Source organism: Protopterus annectens, chromosome 8.part0 (assembly GCF_019279795.1).
Source record: "Protopterus annectens isolate FY-2018-M chromosome 8.part0, PAN1.0, whole genome shotgun sequence".
Taxonomy (NCBI): Eukaryota; Metazoa; Chordata; order Ceratodontiformes; family Protopteridae; genus Protopterus; species Protopterus annectens.
The window spans coordinates 1,601,247,884-1,601,270,317 of NC_056741.1; the positions used below are offsets into that span (position 1 = coordinate 1,601,247,884).

At 41.5% G+C, this 22,434-nt stretch overlaps 1 protein-coding gene across 6 annotated transcripts in view; it reads left to right on the forward strand.

The window, feature by feature from the left end:
* ZBTB44 (zinc finger and BTB domain containing 44) overlaps positions 1-22,434 on the forward strand; it is a 1,060,028-nt gene that overhangs the window by 310,939 nt on the left and 726,655 nt on the right. For 5 of the 6 annotated variants that reach the window (XM_044081142.1, XM_044081139.1, XM_044081141.1 and 2 more), the window contains one exon: positions 11,652-11,726. The gene's annotated coding sequence lies outside the window, so the exon portion shown is untranslated. Of the gene's footprint in view, positions 1-11,651; positions 11,956-22,434 lie in introns of those variants that run through there. The other variant, XR_006365923.1, reaches the window with a different exon arrangement.

Genomic DNA, 22,434 nt, shown 5'->3' on the forward strand with positions numbered 1-22,434 from the left:
TTCAGACCAATAGGTACCCTATCCCCCTCTCTAAAATCTTAGAAAAATGCATCCACAAACATTTCCTGCAATACCTCAGCCAAGAAAATCTAACTCAAACCCAGCATGGTTTTCGACCCTTCCAAAGTACAAGTACAGTTCTTATAGCTTTCCCAGATGCAGTGAACAAAGCCAGAGATAGCAGTCAACTTGTTTGTACCATATCCCTTGATCTATCGAAGGCCTTTGATACAGTCAGCCATACTAAACCACTAGAGAAAATGTCAGCTTTGGGTCTAACACCATTCACCTTAAACTGCTTCAAGAGTTAACTCACTGATAGATGCTAATAAGTAAAATGGCAATTGGTGCTCTTACCTTTTCTCTCAGTCAACACTGGCTTCCCACAAGGATCAGTCCTTGGTCCTCTCCTGTTTAGTATCTTTACAAATTCTCTTCACACTTGGACACAACATGCTTCTCTCATTCAGTACATTGATGACTCAACACTTAGATGTACTTCCAGTAACCATAAACACCTCATCCAGATTAAACAGTAGTCCCTGACTGCCACTGAAAAATGGTTACAATACTCCCAACTCTTGCTTAATCCGAAGAAAAACAAACTTTTACTTTTCTATCCTAAATGTCTGTTGTGTGAAAAACAACTTTAAAATAAAATATACTTCCTCAATAATACCACTGTAGAAGTGGTAACCAATTCAAAGCTATTAGGCATGATCATAGAGCACAACCTTAAATTTGATTTACACTTACAAAATGCCATTGAAAAACACCAAAGGCTAGGCTTACTGTGCAGAGCTAGAAACTTCCTCACCTCCACATCCAGATACACACTTGCAAATAGTTACACTCTGTCTTTTCTTTGTAAAGCCCCTGTCTTCACTAATCTTCAAATCTCACTTATTCAAAAATTTGAACGGTGTTACAACAAAGTAGCCAGATTTGCATCGAATTCTCACTGCCGTACCCACCATTGCAGTGCATTGAAAACACTTAACTGGCTAGAGCTACCCACCTACCTAAAATATATTCAGCTAATCATCACAAATAGTCATTCATTACCCCGCCACCTGCCCAGCTTTAAATTTTGTACTACAAAAACACTCCCCTAAATGGCCCCTTCCGTCAAATAAATCAAGTTCAACTTATTGTTCATAAACCAGCTAAATCAGCAAGGTATTCTGTGTATTCTCACTCCATAGCTAAAATATGGAACACAATGCCCACATCTATAAGGACAGATACACTCCTCAAATCCTTCACGCACACACTCTTAAAACTATCTAAAAAAATACGTGGCTCTGCTCATGTTCTGCACAGGTTAATCAGATAGCTCCGTAATTTGTAATTGTAACAGCATTATCTTCTGTCCTGCTGTTATACTTTATGTAATAATTTCTTGCCTCTTTTACTTGTACATTACACTATTAGTCCCTAACTTTTCTTTCTCCCTTTTGCTTCTTCTTTGTCCATAGCCCACACTTAACTAATAAACACGAGTTTCTGCCTCCTACTTTCCATCGCCTATAATTATCCTCCTCTGTCAACATTGTAGTATAAGGTATGTATACCAAGTACATAACTATCCAGCAGAATCATACTGATCTGAATCATGTAATTGTACAGACCACTTGTCTTGTGTGTATAGTTTTCTTAGTAGTATCTAATGTCTGTAATTGTTTGTAATTAATAGCTAAAGTTAACTTTGAACCTAACACCTCTCTTAAGTATTCAACTGCGGTACCACCTTTATCATTCTTATAAGAAAAGCGCAGTCCGGGTCTGAACTGTCTGCAAACAGCTAAAGTTAACTTTGACTATGTGTCTACCTGTTTGAGCCAATATTCATTTTCCCCTGGAGAGCACTCTACTTTGGCTTGTAAGCAACCCCCCCCCCCACACACACACATTCATCTTCCACTTTCTCTTATTCCCTTCTAATAGTATCCATAACTGATTAATACTGTGCGTTTGTTAATTTAAACTGAGACCACAGTAGCCTACTGATAAAGGTTATCCTGTTTTTCCACCTGAGAAATGGTTAAGACATGAATTCCAGTTTCAGAGCAGTCCTTGGTCAGTTGTGATGGTTTCTTAAACACAAACTTGTCTTTGCTTTGGCTCATTAGCAGCAGTACAAAGAAGTGCCTGCTCACACCCTTGTTCTCCCCTCCCGCTTACCTGTTTATTACCTTAAGACAATCCCAGAGTTAATAAATATTACCTGTGGTAGGCACCATTTTTAAAACTACAACCACCCTTGTCACTATCATATGTTCATTTATCAGTTAACTCTGTTACCTGATTGTTTCCAGCCCCCTCATAAGAGCAACTAACAGGGTTTCTACCCGCTTTGCTCCCCACCTTGCCCCCTATTTCTTCCTGCCCCCAGTGGTCCCACCTTTATTACACTCACCCCTCCCATCTTTCCAATAGCCAACCACAGTGCTAACCCAACGCTACCTCCTCCATCTTCCCACTACTATCACACCTCCTCAACTAACATGTACAAGCATACCTTACCTATGCTCACTCCTTGCATATCTTACATCCTACCAAAACTCCGTCATTCCTCCACTCAACCACTACCACTGTACTACTACTCACACCACCACTCATGTCTCACCCTCACTCAGCTCCCCTCCCACCAACTCAAGAACCATCCCTATGTACCCCCCACATATTATACCAACTGTATTACTCAAACATAAAGCATCCCTACAACTTAACATAGTAACCCTCCCACCATAACTATTACCCACAGAGCACAATCATAAAGTTTCCCTTATAAACCAACACATTCCAAAACTGAGAAAACTAATAAACTTATGCATATCAAAACTAGCCCTAAGTGGAGACATCCACCCCAACCCTGGCCCTACCATCTCCAACCCCAATCCTCATAATCAGACTAGAAACCACAACTTCTCCCATATTACAGCCAATAGCAAGGCAAGTGATTTCCTTCTACTAAGCCTAAATGTTAGAAGTATATCCAACAAAGTCCATGAACTCCATGCCACCATAGACTTGTACTCCCCAGATATAGTCATCCTGACAGAAACCTGGCTAAAACCTCACATTACCAGTGAGAAAATACTCCCTACAGGTTATGGCATACTAAGAGTAGACTGGCTAAACAAGAAAGGAGGTGGTGTAGCTATAATATTTAAACAGCATCTAAACAACCAGATCTTAAAATCATCAGCTCCACAAATAGGCAATGAAGAAATAATATATACCAACCTTAAAATAAACCAAAACAAAACCATGAACATAATTGGATGCTACTTCCCACCTGGCCAAAACATCCCGCCACTAGAAAACCTCCTCAACTGGTCTACCCACCATCTCCCCCAAGAAACTATCATTTTAGGTGATTTAAATATTGACTGGCAGTCCTGTTCTGGCAACCATCCAACCCATCATGTAAACCTTCATGGCTTCACCCAGCTAGTCCAGTCGCCAACCAGGATAAATAAAAACTCCAGCAAGCACACTACCCTGGATTGGATACCAGTCAGTAAGAGCACCTAGTCGTATATAACAGCCTGCTTATCAGATAGCCTCAGTGAGCACTCCCCAACATTCCTACTCAAAAAATACCTATACCAAGCTAAACCTGTCATCTACCGTCATATACGTAAAAAACTAAACTTTAACCCACTCACATTCATCTCATCCCTCAAAGAATGTAACTGGCATCCTTTAAAGTACCTCAGTCTTGATGACGCAGTTGAATTTTTTAATACTACCTTCCTGAGCATCCTTAATTACCATGTCCCCATAAGACTTTCCAGAACCAAATCACAACCCTCCCCATGGCTACAGAAAACCACTAAGTCAGAAATGAAAAACAGGGATAAAGCCTGAGAGCACTGGTGCAAAACGAAAACCCCCTCAACTAGACAGAAATTCCTATTACTACGCAATAGAGTCAAAAAGCTAAGAAAACAGGACACATTTCAATACTACCAGTCTGCCCTAGACACCTCCCAACACAGCCCCAAGCAATTCTGGTCCTCCATAAACTCCATCCTCCACCCAGGTAAAATCAGTACTCTTCCTCCTGACATCCCTCACTCCTCAGAAAATATTGCTACCTCATTCAACACACACTTCACACAAACCCATACTATTACTAGCTAAACAACACAACCCCCCTCCAGCCCACACCTTCAACTAGTAATCTCCCCACTGCCTTCTCTTTTTCTCCTGTACCTACCTCCAACATAAAAAAACTCTAACTAAACTTAAGCCCACCAAATTAGCAGCAGACAACCTCCCAAGTGAATACCTACAAATCGCAGCTGATGCTCTGGCCTACCCAGTATCCATCTTGATTAACCGATCTCTGTCAGAAAGTTACATTCCCACACTGTGGAAATTATCACATATAATTCCCCTCCACAAAGGCAGACCCTCCACAGAACTAACCAGTTACCACCCCATAGCTATTCTCCCTCCACTCTTCAAAATACTAGAGAGATGCATACACTCTCAGGTCTCAGACTACCTCCTTTCCAATACTCTGCATAGTTTCCGACCAAACCATAGCACCATCACTGCCTTAGTCTCCTTTACTAGCACTATCCTTCAGCATAAAAACAATGTCTCTCTCTCCTGTGCTACTTTCCTAGACCTAACTAAAGCATTTGACATGGTCCCACACAAACAACTTATCTCTGTCCTCAATAACCTATCCTCCTCTGTCAGTCACCAACTGGTTTCAGAGTTACCTGTCTGACCGCCAACAATCCGTTGTATGGCAGAATGACATATCTCCCCAACTTCCTGTCTCCATAGGGGTCCCCAAGGATCCATCCTTGGACCCCTACTCTTCTCTGTTTTCACCAATAATCTAGCCTCTGCCACCAAACATGGGCACAGTCATACAATATGCAGATGGCACAGTCATACAATACGCAGATGACTCAACCATCATCTGCTCAGCCCAGTCCCTACCCAAACTGCAAAAAGTCACACAGGAAGCATTTTCCACTGTTAAAACTTGGTTGTCCGATGTCCAATTAATACTCAACCCAAACAAAACTAAACTACTCATCTTCCAACCCACCAAACATACTCAAAACAACTCTCACTTTAACATCACAGCAAAAGACAACACCACTGTGTACCCTACTGAACACACTAGGAGTGGAAATAGACAATAAACTAAAATTTTTGACATTCACATATCCATGACCATAAAAAAAGTCCACAAAAAACTAGGAGCGTTATACAGAAATAAGCAACTTCTCACCAAAGCAGCAAAGATTTCAATAGCAAATTCCTACCTCATCTCCACCGTACTTTGCCTCTCCGATATATACCAACCTAAGGCAATGCGATCTAAACAAGCTAGAGACCTGCTACAACGAAATCTCCAAATTCGCCACAGGGGCATCCTGCCGTTGTCACCACTGTTTCTCATTTGCTGAACTCCCTCACCTCCTTCAATGGTATCAACTCTCACTCGCCCACAAACTAGTAAACCATCCACTAAATGTCCCATTCCTGCAGAATCTACTTCAACCCTATCGCACCACCAGACCACTAAGATCCAGCAACAAAAATCACTCGCAGATCACTAAAGCCAATAACTCTGCTGGTGAAGCACTATTCTCTTGCACCATAGCCAAATTGTGGTACTCCCTCCCACCCACAGTTACCTCTGTACCATCATGCACCCACTTCAAAACTTTACTAAAAGCGCACCTAAAAACATGCTGGCTATGCCCTTGCAACTCCCATTCTAAAATCACCCACCTCATCCAACCACTACCTTTCTTTCCACTCCACTAACTACCTTGATTATAGCAAGCTCAAATGCTCATAAGCCTAGTACTTATTATACAGCAGGAACTTCTTATTGTAACATTTGTTAATGTCTGTTATGTACTTCACAGATAAAGATTTTAGTTGTCTACTGATGTACTATGTTCTTCATCTGTAAATATGTTGTAAGTAATTGCTATGTTATGTTGTTAATCGCTATGTAATCCAATGTAACTACTGTCTGTTTATTTTAAACTGTGGAGCTTTTCTCCCTGGGCCTCTGCTGAAAATGGGTCTACGTCCAGTCGGACACTCCCGGTCAACAAATGTAAATAAATAAATAAATTTGCAAGTATGTTTCATCTAATATATGGAAAATGTACTATTCATTAGTCTCTGGAGCTTTTTTCCCTGGGCCTCCGCTGAAAATGGGCACCCACCCAGTTGGACTTTCCCAGTAAAAAATGTCAAATAAATAAATTAAGACCTATGGTTTGTTCTCTCTGACCTTGTTTAGAAGTTCTTCACTAAAGTTTGTTTGAGCAAACTTCACTGTCCACAGCCCAGGAAATCATACTTATGGCCTCCTAGGTGAGTGCACAGTGTCTAGTTCTGCTTGGGTTCTTCTATGATTGAATCTGATTGCCACAGCCTGCATGGTTCCATCTGCACACCTCAATTTGCAGTTGTTGCATTAGACTGTGAGGTGTTAGTACCTTTTGAACCACCAAGTGGTCACAGATGTTCTACTGCTATTGGACTCTTGTTACATGGCTCCAATTTAGTAGACTTCCCCATACATCTCAGATGTTAATGACCTTTGCTTCAATGTGGGTAGTAGGGGGGGCTCAGTTGTCCTCTCTCAAGGTGCAGGGAGTGTGATCCCCTCCCTCCTATAGGGGACTGCATGTCTACCATTTGGAACTCAGAGCAGTGCTTTTTATCCCAGAAGTCCTTTCAGAAACTGCTGCTTCCAGTGCCCGTCTTCATCCTGTCTGAAGAGGAGTCCATTGTGTAAGGTCTTTCACACCTGATGTGGATTTCCGCTGTTAGCTCATATTCTACCTTAGGAAGTTGTATATGTTTAGGAAAGGTGAACCACTCCTGTCCTTTGTTGTTATTGTGAAGTAAGGAGTCATAGTTACTGAGCAACACTTAAGTATTGCCAGCTTCATCATTTGCTGTGAATTAGCTGTCTGTTGGCAAATGCTGCAGTCATAGCCTGTTCCATTACAGAAGTGGGTTCAAGACCTACCTAAGGAATAACTCTGCTGCAGACTATTTTGCTATGACAGCTTTGTCTTCCATGTGTGTCTCGGTGACACCTTTTGGGCTTGACTATGTCTCAGACCACTTTTGGGAAGTCATTTCTCCAGGTCCGAGTCATCTGAGCTGTGAGTTAGGCCAGTTAACCTGCTCTTTCTGTTCTAATGGTATTGATTAGAATTCGGTTAATTCTGTGAGTCATCAGGTTGGGTCATTAGCATTTACAACTAATATTTTTGCTGTGTAAGTTGATTTTTGTGTCACGTTTAATGTGTCATGTCTGATTTGATTTGTAGGAGGATGCCCATTAGTGGTAAGTTTGTGAACTGGCAGGTTTCAAGGATGAGTACTGTTATGTAGCAGGCACTTTGCATCATGATATCCATCAGCTAGTCATGTAGAGGTCTCTGAACATGGGATTTTACTGAAAATATACCTGATCTTGATTAGGTGGTCGGCCAAGTGTAATGTTTAAGGTCTTCACCTCATAGTCTCAAAGTACAGGGTTGTGGGCTATGCTTAAAATGGTCCTTTAAGACAGTTAGCCTAGTATTCACTTAAGAACCTGTTTAAGTAATACCTTATTAGTTACTCATCAAGGTGGGACCTCATACATGAACTGATATGCTTTGAGACAGTTATTTTATTGCTTGAGAGTGCTCCATATGATGATGACTTAAGCTGTACCGATTATACTATGTTGTGAAGACAGTGATCTTCGTGTTTCACTGTTGAAGTCATCACATTTGGGTTATCCTGCCATGGGTAGCTCTCAGTTGGCTCGAATACCAGAGGCTTAGTATTTCTGCGTTGGTTGCTGTCGCTCCAGGACTGACGTCAGGTTGTCAGTGGTATAAAATCAGGCAGCCTTAGCCATTACATCAGTCTTTCTTGCCGAGGAGCCCGAAGCAGAAGCAGTTAGTGCCAGTCGACCACTACCTGTGTTTTCATTTCCGAATTGAAGTTGAAGTCTTCTAAAGCTAAGTACCCTGTTTGGGATCCCTTTTTCTTGCTCTAACCGATGTCAGAAAAAGTTAACAATTGTCTCTCCTGTGGAAAGCAAATACCACACAGAGACTTCCATTCTTACTGTGTCGTCTGTTTAAGACCAGACCAAGACGTCTCCCGCTGTTGCTTTTGTGCTTTGTTCATCGCCAGAACTATATGTTGGGCCCTTATTGTAGCTAGATATTTTTGCTCTCAGTCCTTGAATTCCAGTATGGCTTCGGTAAGCCATCCGATCTTCCAAAAAAAATGTAAGGATAAAGACAGAGACAGGCCACACAGGTCCAAAACTGCCGACGACGCTTCAGTTAAGTTAGTCATCAGTTCTCCGGTCCTTAGTGAGGCGCTTTTGCAGCCCCTGATGCCTGCTTCTGTGGATTCGCAGGCTGCTACCGAGACCCTTTCGGAGTCCAGTATGCAGCAAGACTATTCTTCGACTAGGATCCTGCGGATGTCTCTACCTTGGATGGGTCCAGAGCCGCTGAGCAGGCACTGGCTTCCGAGGAAGTACTTCCCACTACAGATACTCGAGACAGACTGACGACAACTTTTGCGTCTTCAGTTCTTTCTAAAACTACCGAGTTTCTAAGGCCCAGGGTACAAACCGCACCAAAAAAATGGACGACCCAAGCTCAGGCACCTGCTTCCTTGCCTCAATTTCAAATGTTTAAAATGGTGGAAGACCTTATTATGCTTATTAGGGGAAGCCAGGCTACCCTTCCAAAAGAAAAAGAGACTTGTCCCCAGTAGTTTTATCTGAATAGGAGTCCGATGACTCTGATGCACCTGCCAGCACAATTCCTGCCAGGCTCTCTAAACTCTCTGGCAGACAACTTAAGCAGAAACCTGCTAGGCCCACACGAGTGGTAGCTAGACCACAGAACCAGTCTGAAGGTCGACCTATTTGCTTCCCACTCCAATCAGCTTAGAAAATTCTGCACCAGGGAACCTCGTAGCAAGGCCTGGAAAGTGGGTGCTCTATCCTTCCAGTGGGTAAACCTCTCGGTCTGTGCATTTCCCCCTCTATCGCTCATCTCAATGGTACTGCTCAAAATAAGGGAGGAAAACCGAGGACAATCCTGATTGCCCCAGACTGGCCATGCCAGCACTGGTACCCACTGCTGTGCACCCCTGCCACCATGGCACCTACCTCAGATCCTAACACTCCTGACCCAGGGGAATGAATTTGGAGAATTCATGCATCCCCAATTGCAGACCCTCAACCTGGCAGCCTGGATTATTCCCTGACCACCTCTCCAGCCTTAGCAAACAAGTCCTAGATGTTATACGTGAGGCCAGATGCCTCAGCATTAGGAAATCCTATGCTGACAAGTGGAAAAGGTTTTGCACCTGGATCCAGGCTAAGGGAGACAGAACGGCACAGCCCTCCCTACCTCTCATCCTGGATTACCTGGCAGACCTCTACTACACAGGGGACTTTCCTTCTCTTCTATTAAAATTCATGCCTCTGACATCTCTTTTCATTACAGGACAGAGCCTCCTCTCTTCTCACACCCTCTAATCAAACAGTTCCTAAGAGGGGCTAACAACTTAAGGCCACCCAGAAGAGCTCCTACCCCAGCTTGGGACCTTAACTTTGTGTTGAAAAAGCTTGCCCCCCCCCCTTTTGAACCTGCAACTTCAGGAGAGTTAAAATTTCTCTCTTGGAAAGCAGCCTTGCTTCTGGCCATCACTTCAGCTAGAAGAGTATCAGAGCTACAAGCACTCATGGCTGTAGAGCCCTTCATCATTTTCCATGTTGACAGAGTCTCACTCGGGACTAACCCATCTTTCATGCCTAAAGTGGTGTCCAGTGTGGCTCTCAACCAATCTATACATTTGCCCACCTTTTTCCCTAACCCACAAAACAAGGGGGGAAACATTCTGCACACTCTAGATGTACACAGACAGCTCATATCCTATCTGGACAGGACTAAATCTTTCAGAAAAAATGATCAATTGCTAGTCAGCTTCACAGCAGGAGCAGAGGGCAAGGCCATATCCAAACAAACAGTCACCAAATGGATATCACACTGCATCCATTTATGCTACAGACAGCATGGGAAACCACCCCAAAGGGGGTTAGGACACATTCCACCAGAGCAAACTCCACCTCTGCAGTCTTTCTCAGAGGGGTCCCCACCAGGGACATCCTGGATGCTGCAACATGGACATCAGTTCATACCTTCACCAAGCATTACTACCTGCCTATCTTCTCCAAATCCAGGGCAGGCTTTGCCACCACAGTCTTGCAGGCATTCTAGCCAGCCCACAGTTTTCTTGATGCCTCCACCCTTTTCTTCAGCTTTGGGAATCAACCCAAGTGTGATGACTGCAACATTGAAACATGAAGAACATAGTGCAGTTGTGTAAACATCATAAATGGAAATGTTCGAGTGTATTCACTGTTGCAGTCCTGGTTTCCCGCCCTCCATCCCCCTTGTCACTCTCACTCTCTCTGTCTTCCTATCTCCTTACAGGGATTTTTTGGTATTTACTTTCTACTGGTGATGTTCTTCCACCATATCCTAGCTCCCTATTTGGGGGTCTCCTGACAGGGCAAGAAAAACTGATGTAATGGCGCCGGCTGCCTGATTTTATACCACTGACGACCTGATGTCAGTCATGGAGCGACAACAACCGACGCAGAAATACTAAGCCTCTGGTATTCAGGCCGACTGAGGGCTAGCCCTGGCAGGATAACCCAAATGTGATGACTGCAACAGTGAATACACTCTAATATCTACATTTATGGTAAGCGTACACAACTGTACATTTTTAAATCTGTTTACACACTATAATAGTACATCATCAACTGAGATTTTTCTTGTGAAGTAAGGGCACTCATCCTCCATTCCTCTGCTGGAATGAGTTGCACTCAGTTTGTTTGACTTTGCATTTGCACTGCTGTTCATTCTTGGTTGATGATCACCTTTTCTGCCTTGTAAGAAATGATGGAAATGCACATGAATATAAAGTAGGCCCAGAGCCTGGTGCAAGTGTGCCAAGGGTCTCCATGTTTAGTTTCTAGTTTTACTGTACTGGTATGTTTATGAATGGACTGTTTATTGCTACCAGGGTGCTGAAAGGTGATGGCACCTGTGAGATCATAAATGAGCTTCTAATCCAGGATGAATTACAGGTAAGGTGTTTTGGGAGTTGATACGACTGCTCATTCAGACAAAATCTGCCTTTGTAAGGCAAGTAAAGCCACAGGTAATGATTAGCATATAGGTAACTTCCTATTCAGAGGTCTGCTTCTGCTGTTTGTTCAGCATAGTCACACAACTGCTGTTCATGGTAGGTACTGTAACATAAACTAGTGTGTTTAGAAAGATTAATACTATAGGAGTACTGCCAGTATTGTTTATTTTTTTCATTTTGCTGGTGTCTAAAAAAAAAAAAAAAATGCCTGCATCATTTAATTGCCTTTGCAGTTTTGCTGAGTTTTAAATGTTTCTATGTATAGTGAGAAAGACTTTGGTTTCATTTTTGTGAAGAATTTTCTGTGTGTACTTGTGATGGAGTTAAGTGTCTGTGTTGTCTATTCCAGAAAGTATTGGCTATCGTGCAATCATAACTGTCTTTATTTTGTGCAGGAAGCTGACTGCCATTATGTCCTTGTCTTTGACTGTTATTTGGTGCAGTTCTGTCCGGTTACTGATTTCATTCAGGTAAGTTGAATGCCCACATTCTTTAAGCATTCTATGCTATATGACAGAATCCATTTGTTGTACGTCTTACTATAATTGGTTTAAGGGTGATTAGATTTACAGGGTATGTTTGACATGTTAGTGACATTAGTCGTTTTCTTTGCAACAATGTCAGTTTGACAAGTTGAAGCTAACATCACATGCTTTGTCAGTCTGTGCAGTGGTATTTTAATTGATAGTATATAAGTGCTGAGCAGTGATAATAGGCTTCCATGCTTTGCGTTATTACATGTCACAGTCACTTGTAGGTTGTAAGAGATTAACCCTGTTTTTCTTTAGTCATTATCCTAGCTGCTCTGGGTGACATAGTTTGTTGGTTTCAGTGCCTGCCCTGATTGTAATCTTCAGTGCAAATGGTCTAAACTAATGAGGTCTGTACTGTTTCGTACACTTTTCATATCAAATAAAAATGAAATCAAAGCTATCAAGCCTGTATTGGTTTATACCATCGTAAAAAACTTATCCAAAGCCAACTTCACACTTCTTAAGACAGAAGTGGCAAACTTCACGACACCCATGCAGACGTACAATAGAGGTATGACTGCCGAATCCTACACAAATGCACTTTATAAGCACTTACACGAGTGCATGGATCATGCTATCCCTAATAGAACCAAGATGTTATCCTCCAAAAAAATGAAGCCATTCTGGTGGTCCTCTGCGATAAACAAACTCTACAACAGAAGAAAGAAAGTGTTGCAAAAAAGAGTAAAATCCCATGACTGGAGGAACTCCCTGGTCAACCTCAGTAAGAAGCTGACATCCCTCATAAAATCCTCCAAAGCTAGTTACGAAAACAAAATTGCCACTGACTCCAAAGACAACCACAAAGCATTCTATAGCTATGTCAAGAATCTAAATGGGAACACTCAGATCTGCTCTGAGTTGCAGCACAATGTCACTAAATATACAGAACCAACTGATATTGCCAACTTCCTAGCAGATAGGTTCAGTGCTAACTTTACCCCCCCTCTCACCCCCTTAGAGGGCCCATCTCTATACCGGACGAATGCAAAGTTCCTATAATCACGGTTGCACAGGTAAAAAAACACTTTCTCCAAAGCCAAAAACGCAGCATCCATGGGACCTGACAATATCCCAGGCTGCGTTCTACATGAACTACAGAATGAACTGGCACCCTACCTAAGGCAAAACCAATTGCTGTGCATGTGGGTGATGCACGGCTGGGAAATACCATAGAAAAACACAGTTGGCCAGCAAAAATAGCAGTCAAGCATACAGCCAAAATCAGATAGTAAATGAACAGACTTTATTTGATATAAAAATAACAAACTGGTTTCGGCAAAATTATGCCTTCTTCAGTGTTAGAGAAACAGACACAGAATACAATTAAATAAACAAATTTATACTTTAAGCTAACCAATGAGCACGCTGGTATGCTACTAATGCTCATAAATAATGCATGAAAAATATAAAAAAACAGAATGCAAGAGACCAAGGCTGCTATTCTGACATATATAATAAGATGTTACAATCAAATCATTGTAGTGTATGTTAAACCCATAATAAGAACAATATTTGTTAAATGATGAAGGTATATATAGAACCAGAAATATAATAATAACACATAAGTACAATATGTGTGCATACATGAAATATCAATATTTTATCCATATATAATAAGTCCAACCAATAAGGACCCACTTCCCTACTGTAAAATATATGGTTGTTATCCAACACAACTAACATATATTATTACTCATAATGAATGTGGTATGATATATAAACATGCATGTCCAATCAATAACAAAATTATTGAATCTTATTAGAAAATGTAACTATACTATACCTGACACCTTGTGGTTATAGATGATCATTGAGTCCAGGTGGAAAAAGTGCACCCAAACTAATTATCCAATATTTCTCCTTGTGATTCAATATACCGTGCCACCCTTGTGTATTACTACGATCACCAACTATTCTGTCTATGATCATAAACATAATCTGTGCTTGTTGATGTTTTAAAACATGCCGATGTAAAGCATTTTTCCTTTTTATTTTTAATATCACTTCGATGTTCATTTATACGTGTCCTGAGTGGCCTAGAGGTCTGGCCAACATAAAATGCCCCACAATGGCATGAGGCCAAATAGACAACCCAGTCACTACTACAATTGCCAAAGATTTTACAGTCAAAAACCTTACTAGTATTACGGCTGGAAAAATGCTTGGACTTAGTGATCTGTTTACAAGACCCGCAATGGTCACACGGGAAGGTACCCAACAGTTCATGCCCTGTTATTGTAAGTAGTTTGTAAATTGCTCCCCCACTACCTATGTGTTTATAATGAGATAATAAGGAACCCAATGTTTTTCCTTTCCTGTATGAAAATTGACATTCTTCCCCCAGAACCAATTTGAGTTGTTCATTAGCCAATAAGATGTTCCAATGTCTATTTATGATATCCCTAATGACATAATAATTCCTGCCATATGTTGTGATAAATCTGATAGTAGATGTCCGGGAATCTCCAGAGGGGATCTTGTAGTCCAACATTGTCTTTCTGTTTATTTGGGAGGATCGTGCCCATGCCTTGTTGATGTCTTCAGGTTTGTACCCTCTGCTAACAAATCTACAACATAAATCAAGACTAGCTACATCATAATCTGATTTGGTGGAGCTAAGGCGTTTCATGGGCATGAATTGTGATACCGGGATATTTCTGATGGTATGGCGTGGGTGCATACTCGAAGCATGTAATAAGGTGTTATATTGTGGATATTTGCGAAACACTCTGGTGGCCAAAGTATGGTCTGGATTTCTTGAGATAGTTACATCCAGAAAGTTAATAGTCTGTAAATCAAAATTGATAGAAAATTCAATGCCCCAGATATTACCATTCAAATAATCAACAAATTCCTGCAAATATCCAGCATCCGCACGCCATACCATCCAGCAATCATCCAGGTACCTGCGCCAAATGTCCATTTCAACCAAATAGATTTTGAGATACATCGTAAATCATGCATTCTTCAAAGAATGCCATGAACAGGTCGGCATAGATGGAAGCAAAAGAAGCTCCCATGGCTGTACCCTGAAGCTGCCAATAACACTGGCCTTGAAAATAAGACATTTTTATTGAATACATGTTCTGACATGCAGATTAGTAATGTATTAAACCCCAGTGAATGTAGACCAGCCCTGTCCAACCAATATTTGAGGGCTTGTAAGCCAGCCCAATGTGGTATGCTGGTATACAGGGCTTTGACATCCAATGAACACATTAACCACTCCGGCTCCAATTGTGTGTCCTCAATGATTTTAAGGAACTGTGTAGTATCCTGTAGCCTTGCCCGGACCAAACACAAAAGAGGTTTGAGATAATATGTCAGGAAAGCCGACAACGGTTCGGTCAGGGATCCAGTGCCCGAAACAATCGGTCTACCCGGAGGGTTAGTTATTGATGTATGAATTTTGGGTAATAAGTATAAAATCTGCTTACGGGGATCCTTAACCGAAAGTTGTGTAACACAACTCTTAGTCTCTTAGTAATAATACCTTCATCACATGCTAAGTTCAAGAAAGAATCAGTTTCTTTCTTGAAATTCAGGGTAGGGTCAATGGCCATGTTCATATAACATGCCGTGTTAGATAACTGAGATAAACCCTCATGAAGATAATTGCTCATGTTTTGAACTACCACAGCCCCACCTTTGTCTGCAGGTAGTATAACGATATCCCTGTTGTTACATAACTCTTGGAGGGCAATGCTCTCTTGCTGTGAAAGGTTATGTCCCAACATAGTATATCCATGGTTTTGAAAATATGAGTCCTCTTCTAATTTCCAGGATCATCTGAAGAAGTTATCCAAAGATTTGACAAACCATGAAAAAACCATCAAAGAAAGAAAAATTAAAAAAATTCATAGAGATTATTCTGATTACCAAAGGGGATGCCCCTTTGAGTTTAATCGTTCTGTTAGACTTGCAGAGGTCAGCCAAGGGCCTACCCCAAATCGCACCAAGAAAAGACCAAGATCCATTTTAAAAAATAGAGATGGCTTCAACAACAGCACTTCAGGAGAGGATTCCTCTCTTACAGATTGACAGTACAGGGGATAGGGGATCACCACATAAAAAGAAAACAAATAGAAATATCCCTTTAGAAATGGCTCCAAGCATAGGGGGGGGCGGAAGCATAAGAAAAGACCCATTAGAGCATTCCCTGAGGGGATTGATCCAGAACTTTCTAACATAAGTCAATATCAGCAGCAAAACCAAAATGTTTTAAATTTATCTAATGTAAGTTTGTCTTGTGATCAGATTCTTTTGAATAAAGGGATTAGCTTCATTCCTGGCTTTTATTCCAATGAATATCATATTGTTATAGATGTTACGAATTTTTGTCGAAGTTTAAATCTTAAGTTGTTTTTTTGCAGACGATATCTCTCAAAGATCCAACGAATTCAGATTTGGTAAATCTGATTTTCAGCCTCCAATGAACAAGGATGTGTCCATTTTCATGCAGTCTGTTTTCAGTGACCTACATATTCAAAACCATGGATATACTATGTTGGGACATAACCTTTCACAGCAAGATAGCATTGCCCTCCAAGAGTTACGTAACAACAGGGATATCGTTATATTACCCGCAGACAAAGGTGGGGCTGTGGTAGTTCAAAACATGAGCGATTATCTTCATGAGGGTTTATCTGAGTTATCTAACACGGCATGTTATGTGAACATGGCCATTCACCCTACCCCGAATTTCAAGAAAGAAATCGATTCTTTCTTGAACTTAGCATGTGATGAAGGTATTATTACTAAGAGTTGTGTTACACAACTTTCGGTTAAGGACCCCCGTAAGCAGATTTTATACTTATTACCCAAAATTCATAAATCAATAACTAACCCTCCGGGTAGACCGATTGTTTTGGGCATTGGATCCCTGACCGAACCGTTGTCGGCCTTCCTGACATATTATCTCAAACCTGTTTTGAGTTTGGTCCGGGCAAGGCTACAGGATACTACACAGTTCCTTAAAATCATTGAGGGCACACAATTGGAGCCGGAGTGGTTAATGTGTTCATTGGATGTCAAAGCCCTGTATACCAGCATACCACATTGGGCTGGCTTACAAGCCCATAATACATTACTAATCTGCATGTCAGAACATGTACTCAATAAAAATATCTTTTATTTTCAAGGCCAGTGTTATTGGCAGCTTCAGGGTACGGCCATATGAGCTTCTTTTGCTCCCATCTATGCCGACCTGTTCATGGCATTCTTTGAAGAATGCATGATTTACGATGTATCTCACAATATCTATTTGGTTGAAAAGGACATTTGACGCAGGTACCTGGATGATTGCTGGATGGTATGGCGTGCGGATGCTGGATATTTGTAGGAATTTGTTGATTATTTGAATGGTAATATCTGGGGCATTGAATTTTCTATCACTTTTGATTTACAGACTATTTACTTTCTGGATGTAACTATCTCAAGAAATCCAGACCATACTTTGGCCACCAGAGTGTTTCGCAAATATCCGCAATATAACACCTTATTACATGCTTCGAGTATGCACCCACGCCATACCATCAGGAATATCCCGGTATCACAATTCATGCGCATGAAACGCCTTAGCTCCACCAAATCAGATTATGATGTAGCTAGTATTACATGCTTCGAGTATGCACCCACGCCATACCATCAGGAATATCCATGTATCACAATTCATGCGCATGAAACGTCTTAGCTCCACCAAATCAGATTATGATGTAGCTAGTCTTGTTTTATGTCGTAGATTTGTTAGCAGAGTGTATAAACCTGAAGACATCAACAAGGCATGGGCACGATCCTCCCAAATAAACAGAAAGACATTGTTGGACTACAAGATCCCCTCTGGAGATTCCCGGACATCTACTATCAGATTTATCACAACATATGGCAGGAATTATTATGTCATTAGGGATATCATAAATAGACATTGGAACATCTTATTGGCTAATGAACAACTCAGATTGGTTCTGGGGGAAGAATGTCAATTTTCATACAGGAAAGGAAAAACATTGGGTTCCTTATTATCTCATTATAAACACATAGGTAGTGGGGGAGCAATTTACAAACAACTTACAATAACAGGACATGAACTGTTGGGTACCTTCCCATGTGGCCATTGCGGGTCTTGTAAACAGATCACCAAGTCCAAGCATTTTTCCAGCCGTAATACCAGTAAGGTTTTTGATTGTAAAATCTTTGGCAATTGTAGTAGTGACTGGGTTGTCTATTTGGCCTCATGCCATTGTGGGGCGTTTTATGTTGGCCAGACCTCTAGGCCACTCAGGACACATATAAATGAACATCGAAGTGATATTAAAAATAAAAAGGAAACAAATGCTTTATATCGGCATGTTTTAAAACATCAACAAGCACAGTTTATGTTTATGATCATAGACCGAATAGTTGGCGATCGTAGTAATGCACAAGGGTGGCACGGTATATTGAATCACAAGGAGAAATATTGGATAATTAGTTTGGGTGCACTTTTTCCACCTGGACTCAATGATCATCTATAACCACAATTTTATGGAGAATGATATTTATTCATTTCCCACATTAATCATCATTGGTGTCAAGTAGAGTATAGTTATATTTTCTAATACGATTCAATAATTTTGTTATTGATTCGACATGCATGTTGTATATATCATACCACATTCATTAAGAGTAATAATATATGTTAGTTGTTTTAGATAACAACCATATATTTTACAGTAGGGAAGTGGGTCCTTACTGGTTGGACTTATTATATGTGGATAAAATATTGATATTTCATATATGCACACATAGTGTATTTATGTATTATTGTTATATTTCTGGTTCTATATATACCTTCATCATTTAACAAATATTGTTCTTATTATGGGTTTAACATACACTACAATGATTTGATTGTAACATCTTATTATATGTCAGAATAGCAGCCTTGGTCTCTTGCATTCTGTTTTTTTATATTTTTCATGCATTATTTATGAGCATTAGTAGCATACCAGCGTGCTCATTGGTTAGCTTAAAGTATAAATTTGTATATTTAATTGTATTCTGTGTGTCTGTTTCTCTAACACTGAAGAAGGCATAATTTTGCCGAAACCGGTTTGTTATTTTTATATCAAATAAAGTCTGTTCATTTACTATCTTATTTTGGCTGTATGCTTGACTGCTATCTTTGCTGGCCAACTCTGTTTTTCTACCCTACCTAAGTACCATGTTCAATCATAGCCTCACCTCAGGCTTTGTACCCACTGAATGGCGCACCGCAACAGTTATCCCACTCCACAAAGGGGGAGCCACAACGGACCCCGGGAACTACCGCCCCATTAGCCTGACGAGCCTGGTCTGCAAGGCCATGGAACGTATCATCGTGGAGCTCATAAACAAAGACATTGGTAATCTCCAAACTCTGGACCCTACCCAGTTTGGATTTGTAAAAGGCAGATCATGTCTCTTAAACCTGATTGACTGCTGTTGTCTGTCCTCAGCGACTGGAACTACTACTCTGGAAACAACTGGACTACTACTGCTGAATAACTCTGGAAAACAACTGAACAACTGACTCGGAGCCTGCTTTTATAGCAAATTGTTTAAAAGTAACAGGAAGCTGCTATGAGAATTCTGCTCTTTCATATCAGACTTTGAAAAGTAAATAAACAGCTGCAGTGAAAATTCTATTCTTCTACCCTGGCACATGATGACAAAACATCTAGGTCAGCTGACTCTGGCATAACATGCATTCAGAATTCTCTCTTAAAAAACATGTAGGTTTTCACCCAGAAGAACACTTTCATATTCAAACATCTTGCATAAATCAGAGTGATGATCAAAAGACACAAACTTATTTACAAAATTATAGCTAGCCATGCTGGCATATGCAACACAGGGTAATTTGCAATTATTTACAAAACTTTAGCCAGTCATGCTAGCACAGGTAACAGTATCTAATGTCCTTACATTTCTTCCCCCCTTGAAGACTCGAGCTAGATTTTCAAGTGACCCTGGGAAAACATAGCTTGAGAAAAACTGGTCTGACTGAAAATGTATCCACCCATTCCCCTTATTGACAGTCCATCTGCATTAGCATTATTGACCCCACTAAGGTGTTACACCGTCATGTCATATACTTGTAACCCTATGCTCCATTTCAGTAACTTGGCATTTTGCTTACTGACTCTATTGAGCCATGTAAAGGATTATGGTCTGTAACCACAATGAATTTTCTTCCATATGGGCAAGGCTGAAACTTTTGCAGTGCCCATACTATGGCTAGGTATTCTTTCTCCACTGCTGCATAATATTCCTCCCTGGGTTGCAGTCTACAGCTGAGATGTACCATTGGATGCTCTTCTCTTTCTGAGAAAACTTGGCTGAGTATAGCCCTCACCCCATAATATGAAGCATCCACTTGCACAACAAATTCATTGCTGTAATCTGGACTGGCTAACACAGGGAGTCCTCCCAAAGCTTCTTTAAGTTGTTGGAATTCCTGTTCATAATCGGTGGTCCACACTACCTTGTCAGACTTGTTTTTCCTTGTTAGGTTAGTAAGGTGTGCAGTTATTGTACTATAGTTGGGCACAATTTTCACTAGTAACCTGCTTATTCCTAAGAATGCTCTCCTGCTTTTTGGTAACCGGGGCAGGCCACACCTGAATAACCTCCACTTCGGCAGGTTCTGGTCTAATCTTACTACTCCCTACTCTATGTCCTAGATAGGAGACCTCTGCCATACCCACCTGACACTTACTAGACATAATGGTCAACCCTGCCCTTTTTAATCTACCAAAGACGTCCCTGTTATGTAAGGTGCTCTTGCCAGGAATAACTGTAAATGGTAATATTGTCTAAATAAGCACGAGCATAGTCTCCTGCTCCTAAGATGTTATCTGCTAGCCTGTGGAAGGTTGATGGGGTATTATTCATTTCAAAGGGCATCCTTGTAAACTGCTGTAATCCAAAAGGTGTTAACAAAAGCTGGCCTCTCTCTCTAGCAAAGGGAGTCAAGGGCACCTGCCAGTATCCCTTGGTCACATCAGTGGTGGTCAGATACTTAGACCCACCCAGCTGTTCTAAAGCCTCATCTGCTTTAGGCAAGTGGTACGCATCCGACTCTATTTAACTGTTTAACTTTCTGTAATCTACGCAGAATCTTACACTGCCATCTTTCTTTGATACCAACAGTACTGCAGAAGCCCAAGGACTATAGGAGTCCTGGATTACCCCCAGCTCCAACATCTCCTTTATCTCCTCCTTCAAAGTCTGTTTGACTGGCTCAGGCACTCTTTAAGGAGTTTGCTTAATACGCCTTTGGGGTCCTGTATCCACATGGTGCTGCATTAGGTGAATGCACTCGCGTGTCCCAGTGAACATGACCGCAAACTCCTGTAACACTGTATTTCGTTAACCTGAATGGGGGATAGCCATTGAGATATTGCTACCTCTCCCACAGACAAGTCAGTCCGAGCCTCACTGAGAACAATCACCAGATCCCCCACAGACTCTTCCTACCATCCACCACAAATACTTAGCACTTAAGCCTCCCTATCATGATACGGTTTCATATTAACATGGTACAACTTATGTCCCTGCCTCTTGCCTACCTTTTGGCACTGCCCACAGGTCCTGCAGTACCCTGTTGCATCTTTTGTAATCCCAGGCCAATAAAAGTTCTGCACAATGCCTCTCTTAGTATGCTTTGTACCCATATGATCTGCAAAGGGAATGTCAAGGGCTGTGGCTAGAAGTGCAAGACAGTAGGCTCTGGGTACTACCAACTGCTGTATTACCTCACCCTCTAGCCCTTCCTCAGGAATCCACTGTCTGTACAGGAACCCTTTGTTCCATTGTACAGACTTCCTCTTTCCTTGAGCATCAGGTGCCTCCTTACATACCTCTCTCAAGCCCCGTAAAGTAGGATTCGAAAGCTGAGCCTGTCTCAACTCTGTCTTTGTAACCTCTTCCAGCTACCCTTCCACAGAAAGTCTAGTACCTTCTGACCACAGTGCCTCACTGTTAGCCTGGGTACTACCTGTTGCCTCTTGCCTCTGTCCTTGCAGTCACCATGTCCACGGTAACACTAGTACCTGTAATTCACCTTCAGGCTCACTGCTACAAGGTTAGCTCCCTCCCGGAAGTAACCACATCACAAGACCCACCTTCAGGCATGGGGGTCTGTCTGCCCCCCCCCCAGGCTACCAGACCTACTTGCCTGCCTGTCTCCAAGCCTGACTGCACATGAGGTACTACATTATCAGAATCATTCTTTATTAAGACATCTGAAGGGATATCCTCAAACACACCTACCTGCTTGTTCCCTTTTCCACTCTCCCAGTCAAGATGAACCTTGCTCACAGGTATTTGGAATGGGGTCCTGTCCAAAGCACTGACTGGTGTTGACTGCCCAAGCAAGTACTGCTGCTCCTTAACCACTGTAGGCCTCACAATGCATATATCAGAAGCTGTGTCTCTCTTAGCTATGGCCTGTCTTCCATCCATTAAGATAGGATACACATTTTGGTGATAGCTTGGCACCTCTGTTGTTTCCAGACAACTTACCACTGGAACTCTGATGTTCTTCATTCCACATTGCTGCAGTGACTTGTAGTGGGCGATACATCATATTGTGGGTAGGGTTCCCCGTGTAATCATGAAC